Raw genomic sequence first — 19,831 nt, forward strand, 5'->3', positions numbered from 1 at the left:
TCATCTGGAGTGTGAGAAGTCCTGGAGGAGAACCAGGCAAAGTCCTAAAGAAAGAATTAGCCAAATGGAGCATGTTGGAGGCAATAGGAATTTCAGGCAGAGGGAATAACTTACATGTATTCTTGGAGGCAGAGCAGGGCCTGCAAGTGTGCCTGGAACTTAGAAACAAATAGAGGGAAGGGCAGGGAGGCAGCAAAGGTGAGTGTGACTGCCTGGGGCCACACTCCCTTCTCTCCCAGGCATTGACTTTAGATATTTGGTTTTGTGCATGATGAAGATGGCCTTGTTTAGAGCTTTGTCTGCCCTAATCCCCTTCTGGTCTTCATTAGCACTGAGAGAACAGTCCTGTAGGACTATGAGAAGTCCAGGCATCCCCATATGTCTTTGGTGACAGAGCCCGCCTCTCCTGATCACTGTTACAGCTGGTGGTGAAGAGTCACCCTTAGCCCTCACCTCTGTCTGTGGTTCTATCTTCTAGATCACTCCAGCACAGCCCTCCCTGGTTTCCACTTCCTCCCTCATATCTGGTAATTCTCTAGGCCCTGACATTCCACCTCTTCATCCCATCCACCTTTTTATTATTAGCCAGACTGACATTTACCTAATCTGACCCCCTATTATTTCTTGCCAGTATCTCTTTACCAGTCCCCTCTCTCATCTCTCTGACTCTAGTGGCTTCCTGGAGCCCCTACCCACATGGCCATTCCTCTGCCTGAAACTCCAATACCCTCATGTCATATACCTGCAAAAAACCCTTCAAGGTCACCTTGTTCCAGGCCAATGGGTCAAGTCCAAACTCCCTGGCCATCTGGTACATTCCATTTCTCCAGGCTTGCCTGACTCCACCTCCTTACCTGTATATTCCAGGAGCTCCCCTACACATCCTGCTCCTATTCACCTCTGCCTCTGCAACACTGGCCCTCCCCTGCAGTGGCCTTCCCTATATTGTCTCCCCAGAAGACTCCTGCTCATCCTTCAAAACATGGATGGGTACATCCATTTACCTTGTCGCGGCTGCTATTTCGCCAGTCATCATGCTTTACTGCAAAGACTTTTTCCCAACTGTCTGTCTCCCTCCATTGGACTGTGAGCCCCTGGGAGGCAGAGACTTTTCAGAGTCCTCACTGCATTCTCAGAGCCTAGAATAGTGCCTGACATGCAGAAGGTGCTCAATAAATCTATAGAAGAATGAATGAATGAACAAAATATCTCTATGGATGCCTGAGTCTGGATTGGACTGATGACTCTTCCTGGGTCCTCTGAGATGTGTGTCCAGCCTGGCCATTTATCCTGCCATTGGAGCAGCTCTGAAAACCTTGGCAAAGGTCTGAAAAAATGCTAGGACAATCTGGTTGCTTGGCATTTGGAACTGGCTTCCAAGGGCTTGTCTTCCCAGAGAGATCTTATCCCTAATGCTGATGGGCAGAACAATGTTCTGAGGGTGGGACGGGCCACCCAGAGACTACACAGCTGCCAGGCTGTCAGTGAGCTGAAGTTTGGAATCAGAGCCAAGGCCCTTGGGAAGAAGGCGGTGGCACATGAAGATTCATCCGAAGGTGCTAGCAGCTGCTTCCCCAGGCTAACTTGATGCTGCTCTGCACTGACATTCCTATAGCACATGCTGGGAAGTCCTCCCCATTCTCAGCCCCCGGGACAGATGGCCCAGCCTTCTGCTTTGGCCCTATAAGGAAGGCACCGCATGTCCAAGAGGAGGCAGAGTGGGATGTTAGAGCGCAACTCCTGGGGATCCACCTCTAACTAGGAGGTGACCTTGGCAAATTTCCTCACTTCTTTGTGCCTCAAAGTATAACCTCAGCCATAACACAAAGGTGACATTAGTACCTACCTTCTGGGGCCATTAAGAAGATTAGATGAGATAATACATTTCAAGCCCTTAAAACACTATGAGGCAAACCGAATGTTCAATAAGAGTTAGCTGTTATCATTTCCTGAGTCTCTGCCACAAGGGCAGCAAACACAAGTGCCTAATTATTGTGGAGTCTTTTTTTTTTTTTTTTTTAGTTTATTTTTTTAGTAATCTCTACAGCCAATGTGGGGCTTGAACGACTACCCCGAGATCAAGAGTCGCATGTTCTTCTGACTGAGACAACCAGGCACCCCTGGAGTCTTGATTTTTAATCCAATCTGACAGTGTTTGCTCCTTTAATTGGGGCATTTAGAGCATTTACATTTAATGTGATAATTGGTATGGTTGGGTTTAAATCCACCATCTTGCTGTTTGTTTTCTATTTGTCCCATTTGTTGTTTGTTTCCTTTCTCTTTTTCTTCTTTCTGCTTTGGATTAACTATTTCTTATGATTCCATTCTATCTCCTTTGTTAGTTTATTAGCTATAACTTTTTTTGTTTATATTTAAAGTCTTTATTTTTTAGAGCAGTTTTAGGTTCACAGCAAAATTGAGAGGAAGGTATAGAGATTTCCCACATACTCTCTGCTCTCACACATGCACAGCCTCCCCCATTATCAACATCCCCACCAGAGGGTACATTTGTTACATATGATGAATCTAGATTGCCATACAAAACAATGCTGATTCTTCCCAGGATCCACCACCACCACCCCTCTTTGTTTCCAGACCTGTAACTAGACTCAAATCCCAGTAGGTCCCAACATTTGAGGTATAAAGTGAGCTACAATCCAAAAGAACTACTAGAGTTTTCTAATTTTTATGGACAGAAATCCCTGGAACATGTGTGAGAATGAATACTAAGGCAGTAGGAAAATGGTAGAAGAAACAGAAAGCTAGATTAGGCAGAATTTATTGACATGGGTTCACTAAGCAAGGGTTCCACATTTAATGAGGCAGCTTAGGAAAGGCTTTAACTGTTTGGTTGACTGGCTGAAGGATGGACCAAAAGGTGGTTAGCCCACTGTGAATGAATTGGAAATGCCCAACCTCCCTTGATTTAATGTACAGATAGGGATTCAGAAGCTTAGGGAGACTGGAATGTTAAAGTGGATTTGTCATTTAAGATCTAGCTTACATGAAGAGGGTTCAGAAGACATACCTTTCACCAAATACTCTGAGAAATATATTTGTGAGAGGAGTCCCAGCATCCTTGAAGAACTTCATGATCGCTTTTCTCTGTAGGTCAGACCTCACAGTGGGAACTGAAGCCACGCAACTGGTAAACCTAAATTAGGCAATGGGAGCAAAGGGGTCCTGGGGTGGTAGGAGCCATGTGGCTGCATTCAACCATCAAAGGCAAGATGGTGTGATGACCATAATGGACAGCAGAATCCAAGCAGCAATTAGAATAGTGTGACTCATGTTGACCCATGGCATTCCTAGAAGTGAAACAGGTATTCATGGTATTAATCATGGTATTCCTAGAAGTGAAATAGGAAGTCTACTAAATTCTTACTTGATCTGTATAAGCAGAAGAGTTCTAGGTCAAGTGAACAAGAGTCTAATTGAAATCATAACAAAGGCGTCACGGCCCCTCAACTGATCCCCAGACTTGAGTCAGTCTACAGACCCAACACCCCTTAAATGGAGGGGAGGCCAGGTCCCCTTGAGGAAGGGGGACCTGATATACTCCCCAAAATTTATACCGATAATCTTTTCCCAGTCTTCCCTACAAAGAGACCTACAGCCTTTCACCTGTGTAACTGTACATTAGGGAAAAAGGAATCAGATCACGCAGGGAATATTGGACACTGGCTCTGACATTAATTCTAAGAGACCCAAAATGTTGCTGTGGCCCACCAGTCAGAGTGGGGGCTTATGGAGGTCAGGTGATCAATGGGGTTTTCGAAGATCTGTCTCACAGTGGGTACCCAAACCCAACCTGTGGTCATTTCTCCTGTTCTAGAATGTATAATCGGAACTGACATACTCAGCAGACTCAGCAGCTGGTGGAATGGTTCCCTGGCCTGTGGAGTGAGGGATATTATGGTATGGAAGCCACTAGAACCACCTCTGCTTCAGAAAATAGTGAATCAAAAGCAGTACTGCATTCCTGTTGGATTGCAGAGATCAGTGCCACCATCAAGGACTTGAAAGATGCGGGGGTGGTGAGTCCCATCTCCTCATTCAACACTCTTATTTAGCCTGTACGGAAGAGAGATGGAGCTTGGAGAATGACGGTGGATTATCCGAAGCTTAACTAAGTGATGCCTCCTCTTGCAGCTGCTGTACCAGATGTGGTTTCATTCTTTGAACAAATTAACATATCCCCCGGTACTTGGTGTGAAGCTCCTGATCGGGCAAATGCCTTTTCCTCCATCCTTGTCCACAGGGCCCACCAGAAGCAGTTGGCTTTCAGCGGGCAAGGCGAGCAATGCACCTTCCCTGTCCTATTTTGGGGGTACATCAATTCTCCAGACCCACATTATGATTTGGTTGGCAGGGATCTTGATCACCTTCCCTTTCCTCAAGACATCACGCTGGTCTCTGACCTGGATGACACTATGCGGATGGGACGCAGTAAGCAGGGGGCAGCCACTACTCTAGACTTACTGGTAAGATGTGTGTGTGTCACAAAGTGGGAAGTAAATCTGATGAAAACTTGGTGTCTTCTAACCACGTGAAATTTCTAGAGGTCCGGTGGGGTGGGGCGTGGCGAGATAGCCCTTCCAGGGTGATAGTAAAGTTGTTGCATCTGGCCCCTCCTATGGCCGAGAAAGAGGCCCAATGCTCAGTGGGCCTCCACAGATTTCAGAGGCAACATATATTCTTCACTGGAGTGTGTTAGTCCACCCTATTTACTGAGTGACCTGAAAAGCTGCTGGTTTTGAGCGGGGTCCAGAGCAAAAAGCTGTCACTGAGCCATCTGATCCAGCAGATCCAGGTACAGAAATAAGGACTATGATTGTCTTGAGTATTTCCTCATTTAATTGCAAATACATTTGTGCATATACATATTTATTAAGTAAATATCTTTGTGTTCTTCGTTCTCTTATTGCCTTATCATGTAAACATAAGATGTTTTGACTTTATATCAGTATTCCAGTCCCGTTAACTTTACATCACAGTCCAGTAATCCTCCCTTATCCACGGTTTTGCTTTCAGTAATTTCAGTTACCCGCGGTCAAGCACCGCGGGTCAACCACCGCGGGTAACCACCGGAAGCAGATGATCCTCCTTCCGACATTATCGGAAGATCCAGAGTAACCTAATGCTTCGTCACCAAGCCAGTGCTATTCATCTAACTTCAACTCGTCACCTGGGCTTTTTAGCATCTTACATCATCACAAGGAGAAAAAGGGTGAGTACGGTAGAGTAAGATATTTCGAGAGAGAGAGACTACATTCACATAAGTTTTATTATGGGATATTGTTATCATTGTTCTATTTTATTATTAGTTATTGTTTATCTCGTTCTGTGCCTACATTATAAACTAAACTTTATCACTGGTATATATGGATAAGAAAAAACATAGTATACATAGGGTTCAGTACTATCCACGTTCTCAGGCATCCACTGGTGGTCTTGGAATGATCTCCTGCAGATAAGGAGAACTACTGTATTTCAGTTATGGGCTGTCAGGAGAGTAAACATCATTCAAGAACTTTATCTCTTCTTTTGGGGAAGGGATTGGTGCATTTTTTGTTGTACACAGGGTCATTTTATCATGTTAGATGGAATTATGAATTTTATTGCTTTTATTTGGAGATTAAGTATGGCTTGAAGAAATATATATGTGCACCAAGTTGACAAGGGGTAGATTTATGATGGCCATGACCTCAGTTTCCGTGCATGCTGTGATGGTTAATTTCATGTGTCAGCTTTACTGGACTAAGGAATGCCCAGAGAGTTGGTAAGACATTATTTTTGAGTGTGTCTGGGAGAGCATTTTTTGGAAGAGATTAGTATTTGAATTGGTAGACTGAGTAATGAAGAAGGCCCTCACCAATGTGGGTGGGCCTCATCCAATCCCTTGAGGGCCTGACTAGAACAAAAAGATGGAAGAAGGATGAATTCTCTCTTTGCTTGATTTGAGACGCCTCTCTGCTCTTGCCCTCAGACAGCAGACATCCATGGCCCCGGCTCTTGGGCTTTTGGACTTGGATTGGGACTTGAATAGGGAAAGGATGGGACTTTAAGCAGGGAGAGATAGGAGGCCCCTGACCAGGCTCTGAGGGTATTTTATGTGGGCAGACACTAAGAACAAAAAGAAAGATGAGGAAGAAAAATCAGACCACCCTGTCCCAACTACTAGGGTTAAAAATATTTTTCTAATAATTACATTGTCACCACAGAAAATAACAAATAACCACAAAAAATGATCAGGCCTCAAAGGAGAGTTTAGCTCTAAAGATGAATCAGACCTAGCAACCCATACCTATAAATCACAGATGTCCCAAGAAACAAAGACTCTCACACAATGTCTAGTCCCAGACCACTGACCAAACCACCGGCAAGCTTTCTGGTAAAGTCCTAATACAAGGTCAGAGATGAAAAGCCAGATAGGCAACTCAGTTGGGACCCCTCTCACTCCTGAGAGCTTTCACTGTATTCTTGCTTAGTAAAACTCTATCGCTTTGCTCCCTCTCTGTCCACGAGATTCATTCTTCAACTCCGTGAGACAGAAGCTCGCTCAGACTTACACCTTTGGCATTCCTGATTCTCTTGGGCTTTTATCTATTGGATATATCTATCCTACTGGTGCTGTTTCTCTGGAAAACTCTGGCGAATATGAATGTGCTCATCAGTACTCAGAAGAAGACTCCAGGGGTTCTCTGCAGATCTCCAGAACTTTTGCATGCTCTCTCTTTCTCTCTCTCGAGATCAATGCCTCTTTCCTTTCTCTCTCTCTCTCCCCCTTTCCCCCTCCCTCTCTCCCTTCCTTCCTCTCTTCCTTCCTCCCTCTTTCCCTCCTTTCCTTCCTTCCTTCCTTCCTTCCTTCCTTCCTCCCTCCCTTTCTATCTTTCTCTCTCCTCAGTGACTCTACCCTGTGAACCCTGGCTGCTTTGGCCTCCCAGCTGCATCTCCTCACCTCAGGGAGACCACTTGGCTCCACCTAGGTTCCCCCTCCTGCACTGTGGCTTGAAAACTCTCTTTAGAAAGTAAGCTGGGGGGCAATTGTCAGGCTCCCCTCTTTTGTTTTTTATCTTTCAGGGATCACTCCCTTGTTGTCTGATGCCCAGTGTCTTGAAAACTGTTGTTTTGTATATTTTGCCCAGTTTTTTGTTTCAGATAAGAGGATAAACTCAGTCCATGTTATTCCATGTTACTTAGCCAGAAGGAAGGTCAATGAACGAGCCCAGATACTTTCTCAAGGAGCCCACACATTTCCAGGTGTTTCTGTTTGTCAGCTAGGATGGACGACTATTGGCCCAAGCCATCCTAATTCTTCTCTAAGGTTTTTTTCCCCAAAACACTGGATAGACCAAACAAGACCTTCTCTAGGCCATATTTGGCCCTTGGGTCACCATTTTGAGATTCATTACCTACCTGTATTCTATAAATATAGGTATTCTTTATTTATTTTAACTCATTTAAGCCCCCAAATAGTCTTCACATTTTACAGGTGCAGAAATTCAGACTCAAGAAAAATCAGGCAACCTGCCTGAAGTTAGGAGTCAGAAGACACAGGATTTGAACGCGGGTCCACTCTGACTTCAAAGCCATGCCATTTCTTACTCAGAAATTCCTACCTTTTGGTCCTCATCTGCACCCTCATTACACATTGTTTGGTGTGTATTTACAGTGTGTTCCTTTCCACCCACCTCACCCCCAGATGTTGAGACTTCCTGGTCTTCGTGTTCCCATCCCTCCGTGTTTTGCGGAGGGCCTGACCTGTGGGAGATGATGAGGGAATTTTTGTTGAACAAAGGACTTCTCTCCCTCTGTTTGCGCTATTCATGTTTCATGCCTTCTGGAGTCCACACCTGTGTATTAAGTGGGAGGAATGTTACCAGCAGCACAGGTGGGATTTAATCAGGCAGCTGTTACCCACGAGAGGTGCCACAGGGCTGAGGCTGAGGAGCCATGCCAAGATAGTTGGTTCATTAGAGGGCAAAAGGCCTGGTTGACTTCATGTAAACACAACTTTTGAGGGATTTTTTTTTTAAAGATTTTTTATTTATTTATTTGAGAGAGAGAGAGAAAAAAAAGCACGAGCAGGGGTGGGGGTGCAGAGAGAGAGGGAGAAGCAGAGGCCCCACTGAGCACAGAGCCCGACACTGGGCTCGATCCCAGGACCCTGAGATCATGACCTGAGCCGAAGGCAGACACTTAACCAACGGAACCACCCAGGCGCCCCTGAGGGATTTTTTTTTTTTTAATACAAGTCCTAGGGTACTGGAAGAGGATATTCAACTTCAGTAGTCATCAAAAAAATTCAAATTAACAAATAAAATATTAGCATAATTAAAAAAAAACCCAACACAGGTATAACAAAAATAGAAGGAAAAAGATGCACTCAGATGCTGCTGATGGCATTATAAATCAGTATTATTTTTCTGGAAGGCCATTTAGCAAAGCTTATCAAAAGCCTTAAATTGTTCATATTATTTGACTCAGCAATTTCACATCTAGAACATTCTAGCCAAAGGAGATAATCGGACAGGTGCACCATGATTTATCCATGAAAATGCTCATTGCAGCCCTGTTGATACCATATTAGTCAAAAAACAGGGACTTGATAAATGCATTAATTTGAAAGACAACTCTGCGGCCTTTCAAAACAAATATGTGGAAAAATATTGACTCGAAACGTGTTTATGGACAATGGTTGAGTTAAGGAAACTCGATTAGAAAGTTATAGTCACATTAATCATAATTAATACTTCCTGTGTGCTTCACTTATGTAATTAACTCATTTAGTCCTTCCCATAATGTTATGAGGCAGGTGGTGTCCTTGCGGATGCAGAAGCTAGAGCGCCGAGCCCAGTGACTTCCCTGTGGGCAGGTAGTCGGTGGCAGAGCCGGGACTCCAGCCCCTAATGCTAAACCCCAGAGGCCAAGACCTTAACAACTCTGCCAGCAGATCCCAAAACGTGGTCTCTGGACCAGCAGCTCTGAGTCACCGGGAACCTGTTAGAAATGCGAAGCCCAAGGCCCACTCAGAAGGGGGCGGGGTCTCCAGCAATGTGTGTTCGAGCAAGCTTTCTAGGCAGATGCATGCTGAATTTGGAGAACCATTGCTCTATATTGTTCCACTTGTTCTTTTCCTTTTTAAGATTTTTTTTTTTTTTTTTTGAGAGAGAGCTAGCGAGAGAGAACACAAGCAAAGAGAGTGGGAGAGGGAGAAGCAGGCTCCCCGCCAAGCAGGAAGCCCGGTGCCGGGCTCGATCCCAGGACCCTGGGACCATGACCTGAGCCAAAGGCAGATGCTTAACCAACAGAGCCACCCAGGCACCCCTATTCCACCTGTTCTTGAAGTTTTGTTCAAAAAGATGTCTATGCATGTATGAAAAATGTCTGATGAATGAGCCACTAAAATATGAACAGTGTTATCTCTGGGTAGTGGGATCCTGGGTAATTTCGATTTTCTCCTTTGTGAGGTTTTTTTTTTTTTTGGTCACTTTCAAAAAGTTACACAATGAACATTGTGACCTGGAACAACAACAACAAAAAAGATGTTCTTTAAAAAAAGAAAGAAAGAAAAGAAAAAAAGCCCCAAGGAGAGAAGGAACTTTGCTCTTTAAAGCTCGGCGAGTGGGTATATATTTGGAGGGCAGGGGCATGTACAGAAGGAAACAGTTTTCCTGAATTGTGTAGAAGCTCAAGCCGTGCTTCTCAAGTGTGTATGAATCACCAGGGGGTCTGTTAAAATGTAGACTCTGATTCAGGAGGTCAAGCTGGCTGAGAGTCTGTGTTTCTAACCGGCCCCCAGATGATGCAGGCCCAAGAACCATACTTGGAGAAACAGGGACCGGAGAGAAACAAGCGCTCAGCTGCCAGAATGCAAGCTCTATGAGGGGAAACCTTTTCTGGTTCAAGGTGATGTATCCCCAGGGCTGAGAACAGAACAAAAGGAGTTATCGAATAAATGCATGGAGACGCTGCCATCCAGGAGGTCCTGCTGGGGATCCAGGGAAATGGGTTTTGATCATGGTTCTGCACCTGCTTCCTGGCTGGGCAGGGTGACACCTAAGCCCCACTCAGCATGCGCTGGGGCTGCCTCAGATTCCAGCTTCACTCCAACCAGTATCAGGAACTCTGCAAGTCTCGGCTAGGAGTTCCGAGAAGCCCAAGGAAAGAACTTGGCAATGAAGAAATCCCTAAGTTGAGGCTTCTGTGGAAACATGAACTCATCCACATAGACTTCGTGCAGCATTTGGATTACAGGTTAGGCTCGTAAGCCTGAAATAAATTATATACTCTTTGTATTATTTAACACTGTACTGTATAATAATAAATTATACAGTTATAGGCCTCAGCCCAAGTTATAACAAATTATACCACAGCATATAATTACCCCGCACTGCACCATATAATAATAAATTAGACAGCTACAAACCTAAGTTGTGATTCCAGAAAAGAGATATGAGAATGAACAGGGGCTGTTGATCCATTCCTCTGATTATCATATTGTTGTCAGACAAGCCTGGGAAGAAATTGGTCGATCCTTCCTCCCTCTCTCCCTCCCTCCCTTTCCTCTTCCTTCCTTCCTTCCCTCCGCCCCTCCCTTCCTGTTTCCTTCCTTTCTTCTTTCATTCCTTCCTTCCCTCCTTCCCTCCCTCCTTCCTTCCTTCCCTCCTTCCACATATATGGATGCTTCCTTGATTCCAAGAACAGACTTGGCCTTGGCAGCCCAGACTAATTGCAGCTAATGCCCGTCCTCCCCCAGGTTGTTGGGAACCCACGTGAACTGAAAATGCGACACGGTGTGATAACAGCTGCATGAAGAGTAAAATACTAGAAGCCGCCAGGTAGCAAATGTATTAGCACAGCTGGGAGGTAACTCCTCCCAGCCCTGCAAGGTGGGGACACCATCTCCACTTGGCTGGGGAAATGAGCAGGGCTGAAATGACTTGCCCAAGTTCACACAACTAGAACTGGCAGGATGGAGGTTTTAGCCCAGAACTGTCTGCTGGGTATATTCCTCGGAAGGTGCTATTCAATAGAGTCAGCTTGGAAAGCAAAAATCAAGGAGAATAAAAATTGCGCTTGATGTAGCCTTTGGAGACCCTGGGTCGGGGATGTCTCCTGGTGAGTCTGGCACAGCCAGGTTTTTCTGCAGCGCTGGACCAGGTTGCTCTTCTGCCCCTGAGCTCATGGGCCTGGTGTGATGTTAGAGTGTCATGTTAGTGGGCGTTAGGCACCACTGTGAGCACCTGACGTGTTGTAAACCCTCCTAACCTTATGAAGTCGGTATTCTTACACCCACTGTATAGATAGGGAAACTGCGGCACAGAGAGGTAGCAGCTTGTTTCAGGTTGTACAGGTAGTAAGTGGTAGTGGTGGAATCTGAACTTAGGCCAGGTAGTTCTAGGATGAGCGACCCCAGGGGACTGAGCCCCAGAGAACAGATTCTCACCTGTATCTCACACCCGGTCAGGACGTGCACGTGCCCCTTGGGCCACTGGTGTTTTAATTATTCATCTTTCTTTTCTCTTAAGAGGATATTAAACATGCATAAGCTGTGATTCCATGGTAATGTAAGCTTGAAAGAAGCCCAAAGGGACAGAGAAGTGAAGGCTGATGTCTCTCTGCCTGCAGTGGTCAGGGAAGACTTCTGGGAGGAAGTGGCATTAGCGGTGTAAAGGGTGAATAGGAGTTTAAATAGCATTCAAGGGAGAGACAGGCATTCAAGGCATGAAGAGTCAAGGTAAAGCCCTACAGATGAGAAGAGATTGTCTTTGGGGAAATACCAAGTCCTTCAAGGTGGTTGTGTGAGCTGGGCAGCAGGTGAGGTCTGGTGGCAGGCTGGGCCCTCGGATGCCTCAGTAAGGAACCAGGACTTTGTCTTGAAGGTGATGATGATCAACATGTGGACTTGGGGTTCCCTGGGGACTTCATAGCTTCACAGTGTAGCCTGAGGGAGAAACTGAGACCTTGTAAGGGTCAAACGCAGCCTGTCCTACATCCTCTCACATGCTGACCGAGTGCTTACTCAAATGTTCTTGTCCTATCTGTCAAATGGAAGAGGCTCCACTATGGGGGTCTCCCTGGAAGGGCATCTATTGGGGGGATGGAGAGAGGGTGCCCAGATAAAATACAGGCTGCCCCACGCCCAGTGACATTTGAATCTCAGACAAACAACAAATCATTTTTAGTCTAAGTATGCCCCCAATATTGCCTGAGATATACTCACACTAAAAAAGTCTTCATTTGGGGCGCCTGGGTGGCTCAGTCGTTAAGCGTCTGCCTTCGGCTCAGGTCAGGATCCCAGGGTCCTGGGATCGAGCCCCGCATCAGGCTCCCTGCTCCGCGGGGAGCCTGCTTCTCCCTCTCCCACTCCCCCTGCTTGTGTTCCCTCTCTCGCTGTATCTCTCTCTGTCAAATAAATAAATAAAGAATCTTAAAAAAATTTTAAAAATTAAAAAGTCTTCATTTTTGTGTGTCTGAAATTCAAATTTAATTGGCTGTTCTGTATTTTTATTTGCTAAACCTGTCAAATCTAGGCGGAGGGGAGCGGACGACTTTCCAAATAAAATCTGAACTCGTCCTGTGGATCAGTCAGGGTCCCGCCGGAGAAGCAGAGCCTTTATGAGTGATCTGGAGGGAGGAATTCATCACAGGGCTGTGACCTCACACCATGTGGGAGTTGTCACCTTCACACCCACTGTGCACCAGCTGTGTCTACGGATCTGTCACAGGGGAGGGCCAGGGCCCCTGGCCCAGGACTCGGAGGAGCTGAAGATCTGGGTGGGAGCTGCAGGGTCCTGGCAATCTGAGCGCTGAGCCTCCCATCCCTTATCCCGCACCTCTCAACCCCTCACCCTCACCCCTACCCCCTGCCAACTAGATGAACAAGCAAGTCAGCGACAACACGCGTGGGCCCTGCACCAACCTTCAGAGCCTAAAACGATGGTGGCTTCTTCACCCGTGTCTTTGAAACCTTGAGCAAAATGTGGCACGGGGCCACTATCACCCCCAAACCATACGGGAAAGGAATTCTGGGGCACGCAGTTCCAAGTCAGCTAGGCTGACACAGTTCAAGGCCCCGTGGCTGGTGAAAACCGTGATCACAAAGGGAGGGCCCTGGGAGCGCCTGATTTGCTTCCCAGTTCCGCCCTTGACTGGCTCTTGAGTAAGTCAGCTTCTCAATGGCTCGGTTTCTCACCTGTAAAATGTGTACAAAACTCATACCTCCCTTACAGAGTTGCTGAGAAGACAAAATGAGACAATGTGTCCCATCTGGCCGCTGACATCTCTTAAGCAGGTAATGAGTAATAATTCCTCTCCGTGTCAAAGACTTTGCTATACAGCTATTTTGCTACGGAAAAAAAAACAAAACCCCAAAAGCACGAAAGTCCCTTGTCTTAAAAGATAAAATATTAAGAATAGTCTGTTGCAATATCTTCTCTCAAGTAACTCACCAGGTCAGTCTTGGAAAGATAACATCTTCAAAAGCATCTCCCAAGGCCAAGATTAAAATCATGCACGCCGGTTGTTAGTGACTGAGATCTTAGCACTGCTTCCCCTTCCCCAAAATAAACAACAGAAACAAGCCCGAAATGGTAAGAAAAATAGTAAAATTGTGCTTCCACACTGCTGATTAATAGAGAATGCTTTCTTTTGAAAGACCACTTATGGAAAGGAAATCGGCAGCGGAGCAGGCCTGGAATGGAAGCCGGGAGACCCGTGAGCAGGTGGTGGCCACGGCCAGGGGACACGGATGGGGGCCCCCGAGAGGTGGGAGGCAGAGGGCTCAGAGGACAGCAGCTCTCTCCAGACCTGGTGCTCAGAGAGTGGTCGAGAGGAGGGTTTTCCAACTAGTCCCTTCATCATGGATAAACCCAATGCCTGTTTTCAATGTCATCTCTGTGCTGTGCCTGATTTTCATGGCTGAACAGAAGGAGAGAGAGAGAAAAAAAGCAAGTTCTCCATGGTTGAAAGAATAGGGGCGAATTGGCCGTTTGGGGGTGTTGGAGGCCTGTCTCTGACTCCTACTAGAAAAGGCGGCCCCTGGGCAGTCTTTTTAGCCACTTAGCCTGATTCTGAGATTTTCTTCTCGACGCTGTGTACTTCCAGATTGCCGCCAGAACTACGAATGCATTCAGGACTCGTGGGTTTGTGCCAGGGCTGGAGAGGCTGGGGGGAGCGCGCAGCCTGGAGCAAAGCAGGTGGAGCCGATCGGGGGCGGCAGCTGGAACGCCTGCATGTGGGCTTGGAGGTGCCACAGAATGCGGTGTGGCAATCTGGACACCAGGATAAAAACTGTTGGCGTGTTAAAGCTGACCATCCCACTTCTAGGAAGTACTGTGCCATGATGTTTACTGCAAAATTGTTTGCAAGTAGGGGAAAAAATAGCAGGAGCCCAGACCTCCATCAATGGGGACTTCGTGACCATCCTCCTTCCATGACTGCTCTTGTGATCCGTTCCTGCCCAGCAACCAGGGCAGTTTGCAAAAAGCCGTGTTAGAGCAGACTGCTCCCATGGTCCAGCGGCTTCCGATTTCAGTATCTCAAGATAAGCCCCCAGCTCCTCACCGTGGCCCCAGCCTGCCCCTCCACCACCATTTCAAAGATGCTCATTCTCTTCCTCCAGTCAAACTGCACGACGCTCAGGGCCTTTGCCCTTGCTGTTTGCTCCGCCTGGAGTCTCCGAGCCCAGGTTCCTCCTCTGCCTCCCCCTTCTCTTTCTGCTGGTGGCAGTAGGAACGTGCCCTGTCGTGTCCTCAGGGAGTTAGAGCCCTGTATCTCGATAGTTTTCCCTTTCTATCAGTACCTCTCCATCTCTCTGACCCGTCTTATTTTCTTCCAAGCCCTCAGCACAAGGTGATTTGATCTCGAGTATTTGTTTGTGTATTTGTGGATTGTCTCCCCCACTAGAACTGAGAACAGCTTTATGTGTTGGGTGCCCTGGCTTGGTGTCTAGAAGCTGCCATTGTTTGGCAAATGAACGCATGGACGAACAACTAAATAAGAATACTATGAAGCTGTTTAAAAGCGTGAGGTCGGTCTCTGTGTGTTACTTGGAAAGGTGCCGCAGATATATAAAGTCATTGGGTAGGAGCCCATTTATGTCAATAATAGAAAGAGCTACCGGGTGTGGAGGACTTGTAATCATCTGGGCCCGGCTGTAACCATGTTTACATTTCTCATCTCGTTTGAGCTTCATGACAATCCTCTCTTGTAGGGAGAGTTTTAGGGGCCTTCTACAGAGGAGGACGCTGACACAGAGGGGTGGAGAAAGTTGCCCAAGGTCACACAGCTGGATGGAAAGTGTGGGGGGCGCAGAAGATGAATCCAGAGCATCTGACTTCCAAAAACATATGCACTCAGTGGAGTAGAGTGATGATCTCGACGGGAGGAGAGGGGCCAAAGTGAGATTCGGGAGGCGCTGGATGGCAGGAGAGGGGCCCAGATGCCAGCACTGTGCGATCTCCGGCAAGTCACCTCCCTTCTCTGTGCTCACCTGGGAACCCAGGGTGGTGGTCTAGGGCTCCTGAGAGGAATTAAGTTGTATCACGTAACCAAAGTGCCCAGCCCGGGCCCTCAACACATGGTAGCTATCAGCAAAGTTGTAAATGTTCAGGGAACGGGCTGAAAGCCATGTTCGATTTCCTGGAGGCAAGGCAACGTGAGTCTCCAAGGGGCCTGGGTGCTTGGCTCAAGGCAAGGGTCTTCCCTTTGGGGCCCAGGCGCTCCCAGCTGTCGCCCCTGCCCCACGTTCTATTCCCAGCAGGCTGGAATGTGACCCCCAGGCTGCTGGTGCAGGGGAATGCGCAGGGGCCATTCCTAAAATAGCTGAGCTGCAGGCCCAAGGTGCTCAGAGCAGGCGGGCGATTTCAAAGGGCCTTTGCCACATCTCTTGAAAGACAAGACTTTAGAACTTGTTCTGAATCAGCAGAATACACAGCTTGTAAGGGAACCCAAGTGAGGAGCAGGTGGCTCAGGAATGTGGTGCAAGCCCCAGCGGTAGAGGAGAGAAGAGGCTGTGGTCTTGGGCTCACTCCCCGTTCGTTTGGGTGCCCTGTAACCTCCCCTTCCGAGCGCACCTCGCTGACTGCAACTCCACACTTATTTTTGTGATTATCTGGTGATCCCCTCCCCCACAGACACCCCAAGGGCCTGGGACATTTCTCTTGCTCCCCATGTGTCCACAGTATAACCTCCAGTTAGACGCTGGGTAAATCTTTCTTGAATGAATGAGTTTTCCGCTTCCGCCAGCTTCGCCATGTTGGAAAGGCCCTGGGATTGAATCCCAGGACTCATTAGTTGAGGGACTAATTAGTTGGGTGACTTTGAACTTTGCTTTCAAAACTATAAGGCCCCGTCGTCAGCCTGTCTGGATTTGAACCCATGCTCTGCCTCTTTCTAGCCTCATCACCTTGGGAAAATTCCATAACTTTCCTTGTGCCTCAGTTTCTTCATTTGGGAAACGGGGGCCCTCACAATGTCTGTGTCACAGGTCGGTGGGGGCCCAGTAGCTTTGCACATGGGAAGCGCTGACTATAAGGACTGGCACGGAGAAGTCTAGATAAACATTAACTCACATTATTTTATTATTATTAAATCTACTTTATTGAGATATAACAAACAATGAAATGCACTCATTTTAAGTGTATACCGTCCGATGAGTATTGATGGCTACACACACCCACATAAGCACCACCTCAATCAACCTAAAGGACATTTGCATCTCCCCAGAAGTGCCCTCTGCCCCTTCGGCCAAACCCCTCCTCTTCCCCGGCCCCTATTTCTCTCTCTCCGGCATGGTAGATCAGTTTTGCTGGTTCTAGAACTTGATATCCATGGGATCACACAGTAGTGTGCACCCTTTAGGGTCTGGCTCCTTCTGCTCAGCATAACGTTTTCTGTTTTTTTTTTTTAAGATTTTATTTATTTGAGAGAGAGAGAGAGCAAGAGAGAGGGAGAGAGAGAGAGAGCATGCACAGAGCAAGAGGAAGAGGGAGAAGCAGACTCCCTGCTGAGCAGGGAACCCGATGCGGGGCTCGATCCCAGGACCCTGAGATCATGACCTGAGCCGAAGGCAGACACTTAACTGAGTCACCAGACGCCCAGCATAGGGCATTTTTTGAGACCCATCCGTGTTGTTGCATGCATCAGTACTTTGTTCCTTTTTATTGCTATAGCTCATCCTATTACCGATTATTTTCTCATCTGGAAAACGAGGGCAGTAACTTCCTCCTCAGGGCGGGTGGTGAGGACCCAGCAGGACCCTGAGCCGTGCCGCAGCCCGCACCGAAGACCCGCAGCCACACCCGAGCCACACCCGAGCAGTGCTTTCTCCCACGCCCCCGGCTGTCCCCCCGAGGGGCCCCCTCCACCGCCCCAGGGAGCCCGGAGCGCAAAGGGTCAAGGGCTTTGCGGAGCAGCCCTCTGAATAGATGCACAGAGGCAAGATGATGGCTATGTTTATAAAGCAGATTTGTTATTTTTTAATTCTTCGCCTTGTGTCCTTTCCCCTACTTCTCTCTTTTAAGGATAATTAAAATGCAAGCAGGCACTCCCTGTGAGGAGACAGCTGAAGATTTAATTGCCCCAAGAAAAATTTTCCAGCGAAAGGTCCTGGGGTAATGGCAGCTCCGGGCTCGGCCGCCGCAGCGGCTCTGCCTCCCGCACATGATCTTGGCGGTAATGCGCTCATCGCACGTGCACGGGGCCCATTTGCTGGCACCCCGGGAGCCGGGGCAGGACGGAGGCGACAGCCTCTGTGGGGCCCCAGCCCGCTCGCCATTAAGCCCTCACCCTGCCTCCTCTGGAGACAGGTCTGTGGCCCAGATCCATGCGACCGCGACCGGCCGCCACACCAGCGGACCCTGCCCAGAGCAGGCCCATGGGGGCAGAAGGCCCCGGGTGGCTGGGAACGGCACCTTCCCCCCGTGAGGGCTTGGCTGCTTGTCCTTGATGCGGGGCCTGGAGGACGTGTCTGCCGGGCGGCTGAGCCCCACCAGCTTGGGAGCTGGGCCAGCCGCCGCGGGGTTGTGCCATCTCAGGGTAGAGGAAGATCTTTGGGATCTCTCATCATGTTTTCTAAGTACGGCCCCACTCTCCCCAGAGGAGGCATCAAAGGCTCAGACAAGGGTCACTGGCCCCTTGCCTGTTGGGGGGCACACATCCATTTTTTAAAAAGTGATTGCTCTGAACCCAGGATCACGATGAAAGGCAGAGTGACTCAGTGGGGGAAGTCAGATGGCTTGGGGTTTGAATCCTAGTTCCAAACCTGCCAGCTGGGGCACTTTCTGTTCTCCGCAGTCTCCAGCTTCTGGGCTTTTCCACATGCCTCCTTCCCCACCTTTCCTCCCTCCCCCCTTCCTTCTTTCCTTCCTTCCCACCCACACATCCATCCTCCCTCCCTCCCATCCTTCTCTCCCTCCTCACATCCAACCAAAAAATATTTACCGGCTGCATCCCATGGGCTAGGTGCAGGAGTGTTACTGGTGAGCAAAGCCAACACCCTCCAGAGCCTGAGGCAGCTCCCAGGGCAGTGGAGGAGAGGGATGTTAATCAAGGAACCACAAGGTCAGTATCAAGCTACAAACAGTCACCAGGGGTACAAAGAGAGGTTCTGGATAGGGTCGTTATGGTGGTGTTTAACAAGGGAACTCAGCCCAGTCTTTGCACTGGAGGAGAAGCAGGAAAGAGTCCCAGCAGGTGTTCCAAGCAGAGGGAGTAGCATGGGCAAAGGCCCTGTGGTTTATTCCAGGAATTGTGTCGCCAGTACAAGGAGTGATGGGGGGGGGGGTGATGCAAGACGGGGTGGCGGAGCTTGGCAGGGGCCGGAAGGATCGCTTCTGCGAAGCGCTGGCTTCACCTCACCCTCTTTATCTGGCTCATTCTTACTCATCCTTTAGGCCTCAGCTCGGGGTTTCCTCTTCAGAAGGCCTCTATTGCCCTATGCACTCTGAGTGAGGTCTGTGTACTTTCTCGTAATAAGAAAAAGTATCCGATACTTGGAAATAAGGCAAAGAAGGTGGAACTTCCTTTCAATGCCTCCTGGGGCATTGTTTAAGAAGGCCCACTGAAGGACTGGTTAATTCTACAAGGAGTGTGGCTGAGTTTGGCTTTGCCATTCTGTATTTACCTCTATCCCGTTTTGTTACTTCCTGAGAATTACACATGGACACCCCCTTGTCCACATGATCTGGCTCTCTCGCACCCCATGACCTCATAAGGGTGTGCCTAGCTTTACTCAGCGTGTTTTCCCCAGAGGTTTGCAGAGCCAGGCACACAACAGGAGCTGGAGAAATAATTACTGGCTGAATGAGTGATCTTGTCTCTTCATCTCCCTGAACCTTAGTTTTCTTATCTGTGAAATGGACAACATAGTGCCCAGCTTCAGAGGAATAAAGAATTCGAGTGCCCGGGACCCCATCTGGCACATGGCGGGCTTCAGTCCCCCTTCTCCCAGGGGCTGGGTCCCAAAGGCAGGAAGTGACGTTCTGGTGTTGGGGAGCTCGTGGTCTGGCTGGGGGCCAGGCAGGAGGGAGGGTGACGCACCGTGGGGCCAGGGCAGTCAGAGGTAGCTCCACCTGGTACCTGGCCGGATAGGCTGGCCAGAGAGTCCAGTCCAAGCCTGAGAGGAGCAGGAAGTGTCCTTAAAGAGGTCAGGTGGGGGGTGAGGAAGAGGAGCCTCAAGGCCAGGCTGGGTGTTGGATTCCCCAAAGTTGGTAAGAGGGAGCCACCCCAGGCTAATGAGGGAGGAGGGAGCTGGGAATATTGCTTCAGCCGGAAAGGGAGATCCACCACCATTGAGCTCCTCTGAGAACCCGGCCTTGGCGTA

This window comes from Neomonachus schauinslandi, chromosome 10 (assembly GCF_002201575.2).
Source record: "Neomonachus schauinslandi chromosome 10, ASM220157v2, whole genome shotgun sequence".
NCBI lineage: Eukaryota > Metazoa > Chordata > Mammalia > Carnivora > Phocidae > Neomonachus > Neomonachus schauinslandi.